This window comes from Chiloscyllium plagiosum, unplaced genomic scaffold (genome assembly GCF_037043375.1).
Source record: "Chiloscyllium plagiosum isolate Xiang-an unplaced genomic scaffold, Cpla_swu_hap1 HiC_scaffold_2, whole genome shotgun sequence".
Classification (NCBI taxonomy): domain Eukaryota; kingdom Metazoa; phylum Chordata; class Chondrichthyes; order Orectolobiformes; family Hemiscylliidae; genus Chiloscyllium; species Chiloscyllium plagiosum.
The window spans coordinates 122,377,800-122,392,370 of NW_028270140.1; the positions used below are offsets into that span (position 1 = coordinate 122,377,800).

General features: G+C 40.7%; 1 protein-coding gene across 4 annotated transcripts in view; it reads left to right on the plus strand.

Moving 5' to 3' along the window:
• pde8b (phosphodiesterase 8B) overlaps positions 1 to 14,571 on the plus strand; it is a 302,418-nt gene that overhangs the window by 200,542 nt on the left and 87,305 nt on the right. The window lies entirely within an intron of this gene.

Consider the following 14,571-nt stretch of genomic DNA (forward strand, 5'->3'; position numbering starts at 1 on the left):
ACTAATGGAAACATCTCCTCAACATCTACCCTGTCGAGCTCTGTAAAAATGTTGCATGTTTCAATAAGATCATCCCTAATTGTTCTAAACTCTACCGAACAAAGGCTTAAGTTAGTTAGCTATTCTTGCTAAGTCAACCTTTCACCCCAGGAATCAGTCTAATGAATCTCTTTTGAACTGTCTCCAATATATCCCTTTTAAACACAAGGACCAAAACTGTATGCAGTATACCATATTTAACCTCACCAACACCCTGTACAATTGTAGCAAGACTTTTCTATTTTTAAACTCTTAACCCCACAGCAATAAAGGTCAAAATTCCATTTGCCTTCTGATTTATTTGCTGCACCTGCATGCTAACATGTTGTGTTTCATATGCTAAAACACCCAGATCCCCCTGTGCTGCAATTTATTGGAACCTCTTTCTATTTAAATAATAACCTGCCTTTTGATTCTTCCTACAAAGTACATGATGTCACACTTTTCTACATTGAACTCTATCTGCCAAGTTTTTGCACCCCTCACTCAATCCCCTTGAAGATTCTTAATGTCCTCATCACTACAAGGGATAGTTTAAGCATTGTCACAATGGGTAATTATACCTTACTGTGAGCAAAATGCATGTTAATTTACAGTGGAGTAAACAAATAGTGCAATGGCTGATAAAGCAAGTGGTGGAGTGGGAATAATTGGGAATGATTGACTGCATTTATCATAATTTATGCTTTACAAAGCCTCAATTTAGCCCCCGATGCATTTTTTGTAGCTCTGTACATGGCTAAAATGAACTGGTTAACTTAATATCACAGCTTAGCCAAACACAATTTTTAGATTACTTACAATGTGGAAACAGGCCCTTTAGCCCAATAAGTCCACGCCGAAGCGCACCTACCCAGACCCATTCCCCTACACCTAACACTATGGGCAATTTAGCATGGCCAATTCACCTAACCTGCACATTTTTTGGACTGTGGGAGGAAACCAGAGCACCCGGAGGAAACCCACGCAGACACAGGGAGAATGTGCAAACTCCACACAGAGAGTCGTCTGAGGTGGAAATTGAACCCGGGTCTCTGGTGCTGTGAGGCAGCATTGCCACCAATGCCCACAAGAACACATGAATTAGGAACAAGAGTAGGCTACTTGGCTTTTACAGTATTCTTCGCCATTCAATAAAATCACAGCTAATCTGATTTTAATTTCAACTCCACCTTCCTTCCTACCCTCAATAACCTTTCAACTCTTTGCATAACAATGTTCAAAAATGCTGCCTCCACCATCTTTTGAGGAGGAGAGTTTCAAAGTCTCTTAAAAAATGAGATAAAAATTCTCCCATCCCTGTCTTAAATGCGTGACCCTTTATTTTAAACAGTAACCTTTAGTTCTATATTCTCCATATCCACCATGTCAGGTCCTATCAGGACTTTATTTGTTTCAATCAAAGTTCCTCTTACAGTTACCGTTCTGAAGAAGGATCACTGGACCCGAAACTGCTTTCTCTCCACAGATGTTACCAGATCTGCTGAGTTTCTCCAGCAATTTCTGGGCTTGTTCCAAAGGACACAAGCGTAGTCTGTCAGTCTCCAGTACGTTTACATCCTTCCTTAAAATGGGAGACCAACGTACACAGTACTCCAAATGTGGTCTCATCAATGCCCTGTATAACTGAAGCAAACCTCCCTATTTCTATATCCACCCCCTCACAATAACTATAACCACTAAAAAACCAAAGAGGTATTGTCATGACTTGCTGGGGTAGTGCATTGGAAAACAAGCCCCACTATTCCTGGAGTTTTCAACGATGTGAAAACATTTAATCATACTAAGTCCTAAGTCTTCAATTTATTTTACTGACAAACCCAGGTTAAAGTAAAACATTAATGATGTCTTTGTCTGAACAGGAAAATGATTCATGGATACCTATAATCCTGACTGGCGCCAGAACCGTACTGCCCTGACGTTTTTGTTTCCTCCCCACCCATCATATTGTATCTTGTTTTCTCATTTTGTGTGTCTTTTTTGTATGTGCACAGGAATTTTAGAAAGGGATGAAAATTCATATTGCCTTTCGCCATTGGTGTTAAAACTATTTGATTGCAATAAATAGTGATTCTCTTCTTTCTGAAACAATCCTGTGTGCATGTAATTGTAGCCTGAATTGGGAAGTACACATTTGATCAAATTTTCACACTTGTAATGACAGCAGGAGTTTGATTTCCAGCGGGTTGTGAAAGTTTGACCAGGTTATTATCCTGAAAAATGTGTTGCTGGAAAAGCACAGCAGGTCAGGCAGCATCAAAGGAGCAGAAGAATTGACGTTTCGGGCATAAGCCCTTCTTCAGGAACATTCCTGAAGAAGAGCTTATGCCCGAAACGTCGATTCTCCTGCTCCTTTGATACTGCCTGACCTGCTGCGCTTTTCCAGCAACACATTTCTCAGCTCTGATCTCCAGCATCTGCAGTCCTCACTTTCTCCAGGTTATTATCCTGTAGAAGTTGGTGATGATGAAAACATGACATTATTGGAAGTTGTTCTGCAAGCGTTGTATAATAGTGCATATGTGAAGAACCGTAGAACAAAACTCATTTGTTCCAATTGTCAGCAGCTGCTAACAACCCAGCATGCCAATGCCAAGGCATCTGATTGGGCAAAATATTCATCTATGTGCTGCCTGTCAGTTCTTAATGAATTGATAGATGGGTGATAGGCTGAGTTGTCTTGACAGTGAAGCCAGTGTGTTTGGTGCCACGTAACATGCTCACCCTCAGATTTAGAAAAATAATGTCTGTTGTGAATTTGCAGCTTTGTGTCTTACAGTCATCAGGACTGAAGTTCAAGAAAACCAACTTAGAAAGGAAATAATTTATATAACAGCTTTCCAAGTTATTTTGTATTTGACTCCTGATGAATGCAAGACAAAAAGCTTTGTCTTCATTGGTGGAATCTTATGGGGCTCAATGACATGACTGATGGTGTGATTTGATGTAGAATCAGATGAGAAGTCCTGTGAGGTCCAGCTCTACATTGGGAGTATCTTGCTCCATCTTTTATGCTTTTGATGATTTGTGTAGCAAGATTCTCGCTTGGCAGCGATGTGCCAACAATTAAATGGGATTATTGCTTATTGGCCCTACTCATCCTTGGTTTTCTCTTATCTCAAACATGCCAAATAAGTTAGACATTGAGAAAACTCAACATGGAAATGAAGGCGCTTTCAGGTCGCCAATTGCCCCTGAACATCATCCATATTAGCCACAAGCAACCTTCTTGATATGATTACAGAATGTTGGAGCTTTGTTTGACAGATTATAGAGATATGTCTCACAGTTAGCACAGGTCAAAAGTGTTATGATCACTATTGAACCTGCATCAGACTAAAAAACACCCTTTACAGCATTGGAAAGATGCTTACAGAGTCAAACCTGTTGACAAGTTTAAAGATTTGACTGTGGCTATTGCATTTACATAGTCTCCTTTTATACTGCAGGCATGTCCCAAATGGTGCAGCCAATGGTTTTTTTTAAATAGTGCACATCAATGCTAATATGTAGGAAATGTGGTAGTCAATTTGTGGTCAGCATGCTCGCACAAACAGCAGATAAATAGCTGACCAATTCATCTATTTTTGTGTCTTTGGTTAAAGGATAACTTTCCATGCGCAGGACAGTGGGAAGAATTTACCTCCACTTGAGTTTTACTGGACTGATTGGAGCAGATTAATTAGAAATTCAGGGCAAAACCATAGTTTGGGTCTCCCCCTACACTGTGGAGTTTTAGCAGAGCCAGTGGTCAGTTCCACACACACACACACACGCAGTTGACAATTGGGCTTCTAGTTAGGCAGGGAGTTGATCCCTGTGTATAGTAGTGGTTCAGTTCATAGTAGGTGTATGGAAAATGGGTGTTCAAGGAGCTTCAGTAGAGGGAGCAGCCAGTATCAGCAGACTGAGTGAGACCTGAGCAGGGGAGGAGACATTTTGATGGGAGGGTGGTGGATCAGAGGCTTCAGATGAAGGTGGTATTGGGTGGGACCCAGTCATGCTCAGGCAGACATGTCGAACCAGCCACCATGTGAATCCATCAAGTCTTCACCTCAGTTAAGACGGCAGGAACACAGAGGAAACCTGACTTTAAGTTCAAGTTTAAGTTCAAAAGCAGATTTACAGAAACCTGCAGCAGCATTATCAGATTTAAAGTTGTAAATTGTCTTGTTGGATCAAGTTGGTCACCTGTGACCTGTATCAGTTCAGAAGCACCACATGGAATTCCAACAGTAATAATGTATTCACTTCTTCCCACTGCGGAACTGTATGTCTCTGACGTGCAGTAGTTTAAATATAGAATCAGCCATTATTGCTTTTATGTAGATTCCCCATATACTAACAGTCACAGTTCCTCAAAGTAAGTAACTGTGTAAAGTTTTCTGAGATGTTTTCCCATAAAACGATGCAAACTAAATATAAATAAGATTATTATTATCCATTCATATATGATTATTGGAATTAGCTCTAAATCAATGGAAGAGCCGTGACCCATTGACATTCCACCATGAAATCATCAGACCATACGTCGCGCAAGTAAGATCTGAGCCAGTGGTGGGAGTTTATAGAACTTGAGTGAGAGGGCTGAGAGAATTGGTGGGTGATGGAAAATCAATGAGAAAACAGGACTGGTATGCCCATCACCTGACCATTGTTGTGTCATTGAGATGAGGAAAGTCGTGAACAATCCTTTTGCACAGAAGAACTGTTGAGGTGCTAAAGTAGCCAATTAAATGTCTCTACCCTCTGCCAACCATCACTCTCATTTTAAAATCAGCGGGTGGACTCTCCACCATGTAGGGAGACCATTAGGTAAAAACTGGTTATCTTTTTGTGAGCTCATTGCATGGGGTCCCTCCATTCAGATACCATATGGTCCATGGGTTGGAAGCATGTATGGGTTTAAGATTTCAACAAATCAGCCACAATCTTATCAAATGGGGGGGGGAGGTTTGAAGGCTGAATAGCCTCCCCATTCCTTGCTTGTACGTTCATATATAGCGTGCACCAACAGTGGCCTCCTCCATTGAAATAATTGTCTTGGTCTCACCAGCCACAGTTGCTCTCAGAGACAGGATTTCAACCTTTAAAGGGAATAAGTCTATATTCAAAGGAGCTACTGCCTTGACTAGTAGAGTCATAGAGATATACAGCAGGGAAACTGACCTTTCAGTCCAATTCATCCATGCCAACCAGATATCCTTAATTAATCTAGTCCTGTTTGCTAGCATTTGCTTTTAGACTTGGATGGGTCTATGAGTAGGAAGACTTTAGAGGGATAGGGACCATATACTGGCAAATAGGACTAGATTAATTTAGGATATTTGGTCGACATGAACTAGTTGGACTAAAGTTGGACTAAACATTAAGGAATCAAAAATGGCAGGTTTTATTCAACTTGGCCATTAACCTTTGTTATTATTAACTTTATAATGTATACTACATCTATTCTACTTGATAGCTGAAAAAATAGTTGATATTGTCTGTACGTAAATTGAATAAAACCTGTCATTTTTGATTCCTTAATGTTTTCACTTGTACCTTTAATCATTTTAAATCCTTCAACTGGTTTTGGAAACAAGTAAGAATGATACTAAGATTTAACAATTGCGATAAATCTTAATACTTTACAATAGGCTATTGGGATCATTCATTCAAGAAGATGTTGTTACTCTGCACTGCGGCGCTGGAGTGGTTCATATTGTTTTATTGTGCAATTGCTCATAGCTTCACACAGCATCGACTTATGTATTGGCACTGTTGGCTTCTCACTGATGCCGCTAAAAATCTCTTTCATGTTTTGCAGTTTTTATTTTGGAACATCACTAACCCGGCAAGGATACCAGTTAAGCTGCACTATTAAGCTAAATTACAGCTCACAGTTATTTCCATAGTTATGAGGCGCCATATTTTATGGGCCTTAGTAGCAATTGTGAAAATAATTGACCATGTTCTGTGGTAGGAAAAAACTACCAGCTCTCAAGATTAAAGTGTAAATCAGACAGCAACTGACTGTGACTGCACATGCACAGTTAAACATGGAAATTAGATTGTTGCTTTTGAACTACATTGCTGCTCTACCAGAATTACGTAGAGTGTCTTGAGGTGAAACGCATGGAAATGGTGAAGTTGCAGTTATGTATGTGATACATAATCACTAAACCTGCTGCTCCAATATATACATACTTTAAGCAGTAATAATAAGCCATAATTGCTTCAAAGTATTTCTAGCAGTAAAAATTAACATTTACAAGTGTGGAAGTTCATTCCTGCATATTAAAAAAATTATCGTTAAATATGTCATTTAAATTGGATTTTTAAGAACTTTTTTGTCTCTTTTATTTCTCTTGTTTAATCTAATTTTTCTTTTCCTCTCTTTATTTTGCTTTCTCTATATGATTTTAGATCCAATTAAATTTTTTAATTTTTACTTCATGCATCAGATTCTGTCTGAAAAATAAGTTTTCAAACTCAGTTAAAAGGAGGGACCTCTGCTTGCCCTTTGCACATAGATTCTGCTTTCCTCGTGGGGTCCGCATTGTTTTGACTTTCTAATTCCTACAATTTTCAATTAACCAGGAAATTTCTATTGGTAAGTGTAAACAATGATTAGCAAGACTCATTGTCGGCTAACTGCAAAATCTTGATCAAGTTAATATAACAATATAATATAGGGGCTGCACGGTGACTCAGTGTTTAACACTGCTGCCTCACAGTGCCAGGGACCCGGCTTTGATTTCAGCCTCAGGCAACTGTCTGTCTGGAGTTTGCACATTCTCCCCATGTCTGCGTGGGTTTCCTCTGGGTGCTCTGGTTTCCTCCCTTGGTCCAAAGATGTGCATGTTAGGTGAATTGGCCATGCTAAATTGCCCATAATGTTTAGGGATGTGTAGGCTGGATGCATTAGTCAGGGGAGATGTAGTGTATTAGGGTAGGGGAATGGGTCTGGGTGGGCTACTCTTCAGAGGGTTGGTGTGGACATGTTGGACGAAATGGCCTGCTTCCACACTGTAGGGAGCCTATGATAACTTTATGTGATCACAAAACATTGCTAAGTCATTTTAGGTGTCAAAAGCATTTATAATATTGTGTAAAGACAATCTACTACAACATATTGACTGTTAAGTTATATTTCTAAGATAGTGTAATGAAGCAACAATATTTAAAACCTGACTGCGTTTTGAAATAGTTTATACTAAAGTTTAATTTTTATAGTATCAGCAGTGAATGCATTTTAATTGTATGCAGTGCAATTATTTAACTAGTAACATAGCCGTATGCAAGATACTTGACACCTTTTATTAATATTAGCTCATTGATGAAGAGCATAGACCTGTGAAGGAGGTGGCAGTAATTAAGAGGAAAGAGGCAATGGTGAGGGTAGGCGGGGTCTGATGGGACACAAAGGAGGGAGCGAATTGCAACTTGTACCATCTTTGGCACCAGTCACCTCCACATTCAGTGATTAATTTTTTATATCAGTTACCTTTTGGTGACCAATTCAAGGGTCCCTTTAACAGTTGGATGGTTGCCAGCCTATAGACTACGTTTGCCTAAATGGTCAGTGTGGTACCTGCTAACTTCACATAGTGGTCTCAGGTAGGCATGATTTGGACATGCAAAGTGCTTAACAACTGATTGAGGAATGAGTCCTGGTCACCCCTTTATCTGCCTTCAGTATTATGGCAGGCAGATCACAGCTAGATGCCCATTTTGTGTCTGAATGTCTGGGCTTCTATTTCCTCTCTGAGCTCTGTCATCTGGCCAGTCCAACAGACAGCTTGAACATTCCAGCATCATGCTCAAATTTATGCAGTATTTAAAAGAACGTCTCTCCTGCCACAATCATTCAGTTGACAAATGTCTTATGGCTCTAACTCTGACTCCATAACTCTAGTATTCTTGGCACCATGATTCACTGGCAGCTTAATCTCTCTAGTTATGGACCTAAATATTTGTACATTTGGAAAACCCAACATCTGCTGGTTCATTCCAAAAGAACAAATAGAAAAGCACGTGCAGGGTTGATCTTTGTAGCCATACTTGGAACCTATTGTGAATTTGCATAGACATAAGGCTGTATAAACATTGGCACAAAATGAATTAATGTGTTACTGAAGTTCTGTCCCATATTGATATAGATGAATGTTGAAGTTATGTTGACAGACTGATAAATTTCCACCTAACTTCTGTATCTCTTTTCCATGTGTGGATGACCTCCTCTTTGTACTCTGAGTGGAGAAAACATAACCACATATATAAAGAATGTGTTTACAACTTTATTAGACACATTTGCAGAAATGTTCTTCCTTCTGCTGAGCAAATGTAATAAGCAAGGAGCCTCCTTAATCCTTCACTGGTTAATGTTGCACTGGTGAGCCAGTCAGTTTGTTAGTATATGGGAACAAGAACTCCTGCAGATTGGGCCCCTTGGATTGGGTTGGATTTAGGTCTAACTGAGTTTACTTGTCATTGCATTGAAATGGGATCTCACTGCTTCGTGCAAGGTCTCCAAAGCCTGCAGCTTTGCAGGAGGGGACACTATTCTGCCATTAACATTTGAAATACCAGTAAGTTATGATTAGGAAAGTACCATGACTGTTGCGTTAGGAGCTAGGCTGTGGAAGGAGAAGGTAGAGAAAGTAGATGGCAATGGATGGCAATACAGAAGGAAAAGCAGAGGGAAAATGAGACAGAAGTGGAATGTAACAATTTCATCAAGTTGAGAGAGAATTAACTCAAATTTAGCAGAGAAGGTGATGTAGTTAACTAAGTGAGAAGGCACAAATGGAATGTCACCTCGAGCTAAGAAATGGAAAACTGTCAGCTTGTGTTAGAGAGACAGAAGGTGCCAGCTTGCACTGAACAATGGAGTAAAATAATAGACAACAGTTTGAATTGAGTAAGGTTTATCAGATTGAATGGGGCAAGTTGGAGACATTGTATGGCTGAAATATCTCTCTGAACTGGCTCTTGAGAGAATAGTATACATTTACATTGGAGTGACCTGGGATTAGGTGTGAGAAAATACTGTTAAATTAACTTTTTGGTGAGTAATAGTGCGGTAACTCTATTGAAAATTAAAATATCTCTGATTTCTGTTTTCTTAGATTTGAAATATATTAACGTTAGTCTTTAGAAGTACTTAGAATTAACAAGCACATACCACTTTTAATTCAAAAGTTCTAGGGATATATAACTCTAGGTGTTTTTAGAAATATGCTACCAATTTTGTGAACCATTCACTTTATTATAATTTCTGATCAGTCACTGTAAGTTGTTCATAGCTCACTGAAAGGTTGCCTTAAGCACAATTCACTGCAGGAAGTGACACAATAAGCTGGATCTGACTTTTTTGATGAAGTATTGTTTGGAGGCCTTTGCACCACGAGGCCTAACAAGTTTTATGTCATTTCTTACCAAATTCACCTTATTAATTACCTACCCTGCACCAATGGTGCCCCTCTCACTTAATTCTAACCCCATCTTGACCACACTCCATTCCCAGAACAACTTGTGGCTGCCAGGATGTCCCAGAATTAACTGGTGGTCCTTAAAAGCCTGTGAAGCACCTGGATAAGCACTATAAGTCCAGAGCTAGCCTGTGCCATTCTTGACATTTGTCCCAGGCATAGCAGACAGGGAAATTTGGCACCCCACTTTCTCCAAAATGTCTCCCCTGATCCAGCAGAAGCTCCCACAACACCAGACCATGTCGAACCCATCCGATGTTGCCACCCAGATCAATGCAACCTCAGCTATCTGGAGAAATGCACATCACTGTAGGTCAATGACCTTCTCCAATATGCCAGGGCAAGTGTCACCATCTCCTATCTGGGATCTCTCACTCTATTACTGGAATTCACCTCCCACCAAGGTTCAAGATCTACCACTCTCACTATTGCCTGTGTAACCTTCCCTGTCTTGCTGCTACCCCATACCAAACCCTGATACCACTAACCCTGCATGCCCTCTACACTGCCTACTCACCCTCTCAACACACCTCCCCACCTGCACCAAAAATAACAGCTGTGTCACTCACTTTCATCTCGCTGAACAGCTGCCTCTCTCTCATTCCAGGAGGAAAGTAGCCCATAATTCTGAGCAAAGCCATTTCCCTTGGCTTGACTGAGGAATGTTGACAAGCACCCTGATTTTGTGTCTGTGCTCAACAGCCGGGCAGTACAACAGTACTGTGAACCAAGTAGTTCTGGGTGAGGGGCAAGGCACAAAAAGGTAAGACAGTGCAAACCAAATGCTGCTATGGGCATCCAGTAGGCTCAGTGTGAGTGAGCGCTATGACAGAAAGTGTACAGCCTGGAGAAAAAGCCTGGTGTAGTCCATGAGCTAAGTGGGTGCCCACGAGCACATGCCATCGTTACAATGTGACAATGATAGTTCCTATTGCTGCGTTGAATTGCAGAAGCATCCTGTATATGGACCAGAGATGTTGACATAATGGTTGTGAGAGGATGGGACTTGTCAGATGCCAATGTCTTTGAAGTGGGGTGCATATAGAACATAGAACAGTACAGCGCAGAACAGGGCCTTTAGCCTTCGATGTTGCGCCAACCTGTGAACTATTCTCAGCTCGTCCCCCTAAACTATCCCAAAATCATCCATGTGTTTATCTAAGGATTGTTTAAATCTCCCTAACATGGCTGAGTTGACTACATTAGCAGGTAGTGCATTCCATGCCCTTACCACTCTCTGCATAAAGAACCTGTCTCTGACATCTGTCCTAAATCTATCACCCCTCAATTTGTAGTTATTCTCCCTCGTACAAGCTGACGTCATCATCTTAGGAAAAAGACTTTCACTGTCTACCCTATCTAATCCTCTGATCATCTTTTATATCTCTATCAAATCCCCTCTTAGTCTTCTTCTTGCCAATGAGAACAGGTTCAAGTCTCTCAGCTTTTCGTCATAAGACCTTCCCTCCAGACCAGGCAACATCCTGGTAAATCTCCTCTACACCTTTTCCAACGTTTCCACATCCTTCCCGAAATCTGGGGACCAGAACTGTACACAATATTCCAAGTCTGGCCGCACTAACATTTTGTACAGCTGCAGCATGATATTGCAGTTCCAGAACTCAATCCCTCTATGAATGAAACCTAACACATCATATGTCTTCTTAACAGCACTATCCTGGGTGGTAACTTTCAGGGATCTATGTACTTGGACTCCATGATACCTCTGCACATCTGCACTACCAAGAATCTTTCCATTGACCCAGTACTCTGCCTTCCTGTTATTCCCAAAGTGAATCACCTCACATTTAGCTTCATTGAACTCCATTTGCCACCTCTCAGCCCAATTCTGCAGTTTATCCAAGACCCCTGCAACCTGTAACATTCTTCCACACTGTCCACTACTCCACCGACTTTAGTGTCCTCTGCAAATTTACTAATCCATCCACCTGTGCCTGCGTCTAAGTCATTTATAAAAATATCAAATAGCAGTGATCCCAAAACAGATCCTTGTGACACACACCACTAGTAACTGGACTCCAGGCTGAATATTTTCCATCAACCACCACTCTCTGCCTTCTTCCGGAAAGCCAGTTTCTAATCCAAACTGCTAAAACACCCTCAATTCCATGCCTCTGCATTTTCTCCAACCGCCTACCATGTGGAACCTTATCAAAGACTTTACTGAAGTCCATGTATATGACGTCAACTGCCCTATCTTCATCTACATGCCTGGTCACCTTCTCAAAAAACTCAATCGGGTTTGTGAGACACGACCTACCCTTGACGAAACCATGTTGACTATCTGAAATCAAATTGTTGCTTGCTGGATGATTATAAGTCTTATCTCTTCTAATCCTTTCCAAAACCTTTCCTGCAAGAAGTAAGGCTCACTGGTCTATAATTACCTGGGTCATCTCTGCTGCCCTTCTTGAACAAGGGCACATTTGCAATCCTCCAGGCCTCTGGTACCAAACCTGTAGACAATGACGACTCAAATATCAAAGCCAAAGGCTCTGTTATCTCCTCCCTACCTTCCCAGAGAATCCTCGGATAAATCCCATCCAGCCCAGGGGACTTGTCCACTTTCACTCCTTCTAGAATTGATAATACCTGTTTGTAACTAACCTTGATCATTTCTAGTCTAATATCTTGTACCTCATTCTACTCCTCTACAATATTCTCCTTTTCCTGAGTGAAAGCCGATGAGAAATGTTTGTTTAGCACCTCTCCGATCTCCACAGGGTCCACACTCAACTTCCCACTTCTGTTTTTGACTGGCCCTATTCCTACCCTAATCATCCTTTTATTCCTCACATACCTATAGAAAGCTTTAGCATTTTCCTTTATTCTATTTGCTAAAGACTGCTCGTGTCCTCTTTTTGCTCTTCTTAACTCTCTCTTTAAATCCTTCCTCGCTGATTGTAACTCTCCATTGCCTCATCTGAACCATGTTGCGTCATCAACACATAAGCCTCCATCTTCTTCGCAACAAGAGATGCAATTTCTGTTGTAAACCACGGTTCTCTTACCTCCCTGTCTGACAGGGACATACCTATCAAGGACATGCAATATCTGTTCCTTAAACCAGCTCCACATTTCCATTGTCTGCATCCCCTGCATTTTGCTACCCCATTCTATGCATCCTAATTCTTGCCTAATCGCATTATAATTGCCCTTGCCCCATCGATAACTCTTGACCTGTGGCATGTACCTATCCCTTTCCATCGCTAAACTAAACGTAACTGAATTATGGTCACTCTGTCCAAAGTGCTCACTTACAACTCAATCAAACACGGCCCATAGGCCATGCCCTGAGATTCTGTTTCAGGAGTGATCAACACAGAAGCTCTTTGCAGCCAGTGGTGAGCTGTAGCTGCCTGGTACTGCACTGATTTTTATGACGATCATTCTCAAAGCCTATTTTGTTCAATGTATTTAGTAAGATAGGAAGCTGAATATTAATGCCACATTTTGTATCATTAATAACGTGTTCAACAAACAATAATTTCTCCCTCAGTTTGCAACGCATCACTGTCTAGCAAGAATCCTGCCTCAGATGTATAAATGATGAAGCAAGTTGCTCCCGATATCAACATTCACCTTACCAAACCTTTCACATGATTTTGCCATAAATCCTGCTGTCACCAACATCTTCAGGCCCTTATGTTACTCTGTCAAATGGTCAGATTATGAAAGTTCCATTGTGACTACATTTCTATGAAATGTTGCATTACAGTGAATAAAGCACTGTTCCTATTTTATGGTGACCTATCCAATGGGGGAATGGTATAAATCAAAGATAACTTCAGAAAACATGACAAGCATTTGCAAATTGCCTAAGTGGAATGGATGATCTATTGTTTGCTTGAAATGTAGAGCAGACCAACTTTAGAAACATAGCCAAATTTAGTTTGGCAAAGTTGCAGGGGGAATAGAAACATTAAATAAAAGTAAACTATTGTGCATGCTGGAATTCTGAAACAAACAGCTGACAATGCTGAAGAAACTCAGCAGGTTAACGTTTTCAGTCTGGTATGATCCTTCTTCAGAGCTGAATAGTTTCTGGAGTTCTGAAGAAGAATTATTCACATAGAAAGCTTTTGTGCACTGCACTCTGGAGACCACTGACACAACGATCACAAAGCTGCTGCCAGGCCACAGTTCACTCAGGGACAGGCTCTAATCTCATATATCAGCACAAGGTACATCTCAGAGCTCTTCACTTGCTCTTTTATAACTCACTCACTTTGCATTTATTTTCATAATTTCAACAAAGTTGCCTTGCAACAGCTTAATCTTTTTTTGAATAAATTGAGTGCTGTGGTGAAACAGTGAACCCAGGCTTCCCACGTATATCGTACAGTCTGAACACGGCTACAAAGACAGCAGTGACAGCATGTCTGCAATATTGATTCAGCAGTCCTCCCTTCAAAATAAACAGAGAGTATTTGGCCATCGTAGTAACTACTTGTTTGGTATGTGACAACCTCCTGTGCAGAAAGTGAAGACAAGCGTTCCAAAGCTCTGGGCACCAGCTGCCAGTAAGGGCATTTCTGATGGTGGCATGTTGAATTTCACAGACTATCACAATAGTCACACAATCTGGGAAAGATGAAAAGTTTGTTGACCTTTCACACAATCATACAAATATTATCCCACAGTGTAGCCCCAGTTTTGGGCTGGCAGGCAATATTGTCTGAGTAATGTGTGGACTCCAAAAGGTTTAAGTAGATTTCTCTGTTTGAAATCGAACTGGGGTTAAAACACTGGTGCAGAAGACAACACTTAACTGGCCTCAAGCTTGCAATCTAGCATGTGTGTTTGATGTTGAGTTTTAATTATTTTTCTGGGGAGTGGTCATAAAATTCCCCTTTCTTTCACTGAAGAAAACCTTTTAGTTTGGCTCCATCATTATGATTGAATTAATTTTATTTTAATTGAAGTATGATAGATGCATACTGGAAAGAAATAAAGAATATTTATTGTGACCACCTGAGTGAGTGTTAAAAGGAGGGGAGCGAATTTCCCCTCCTCACCTGATAGTAACATATAA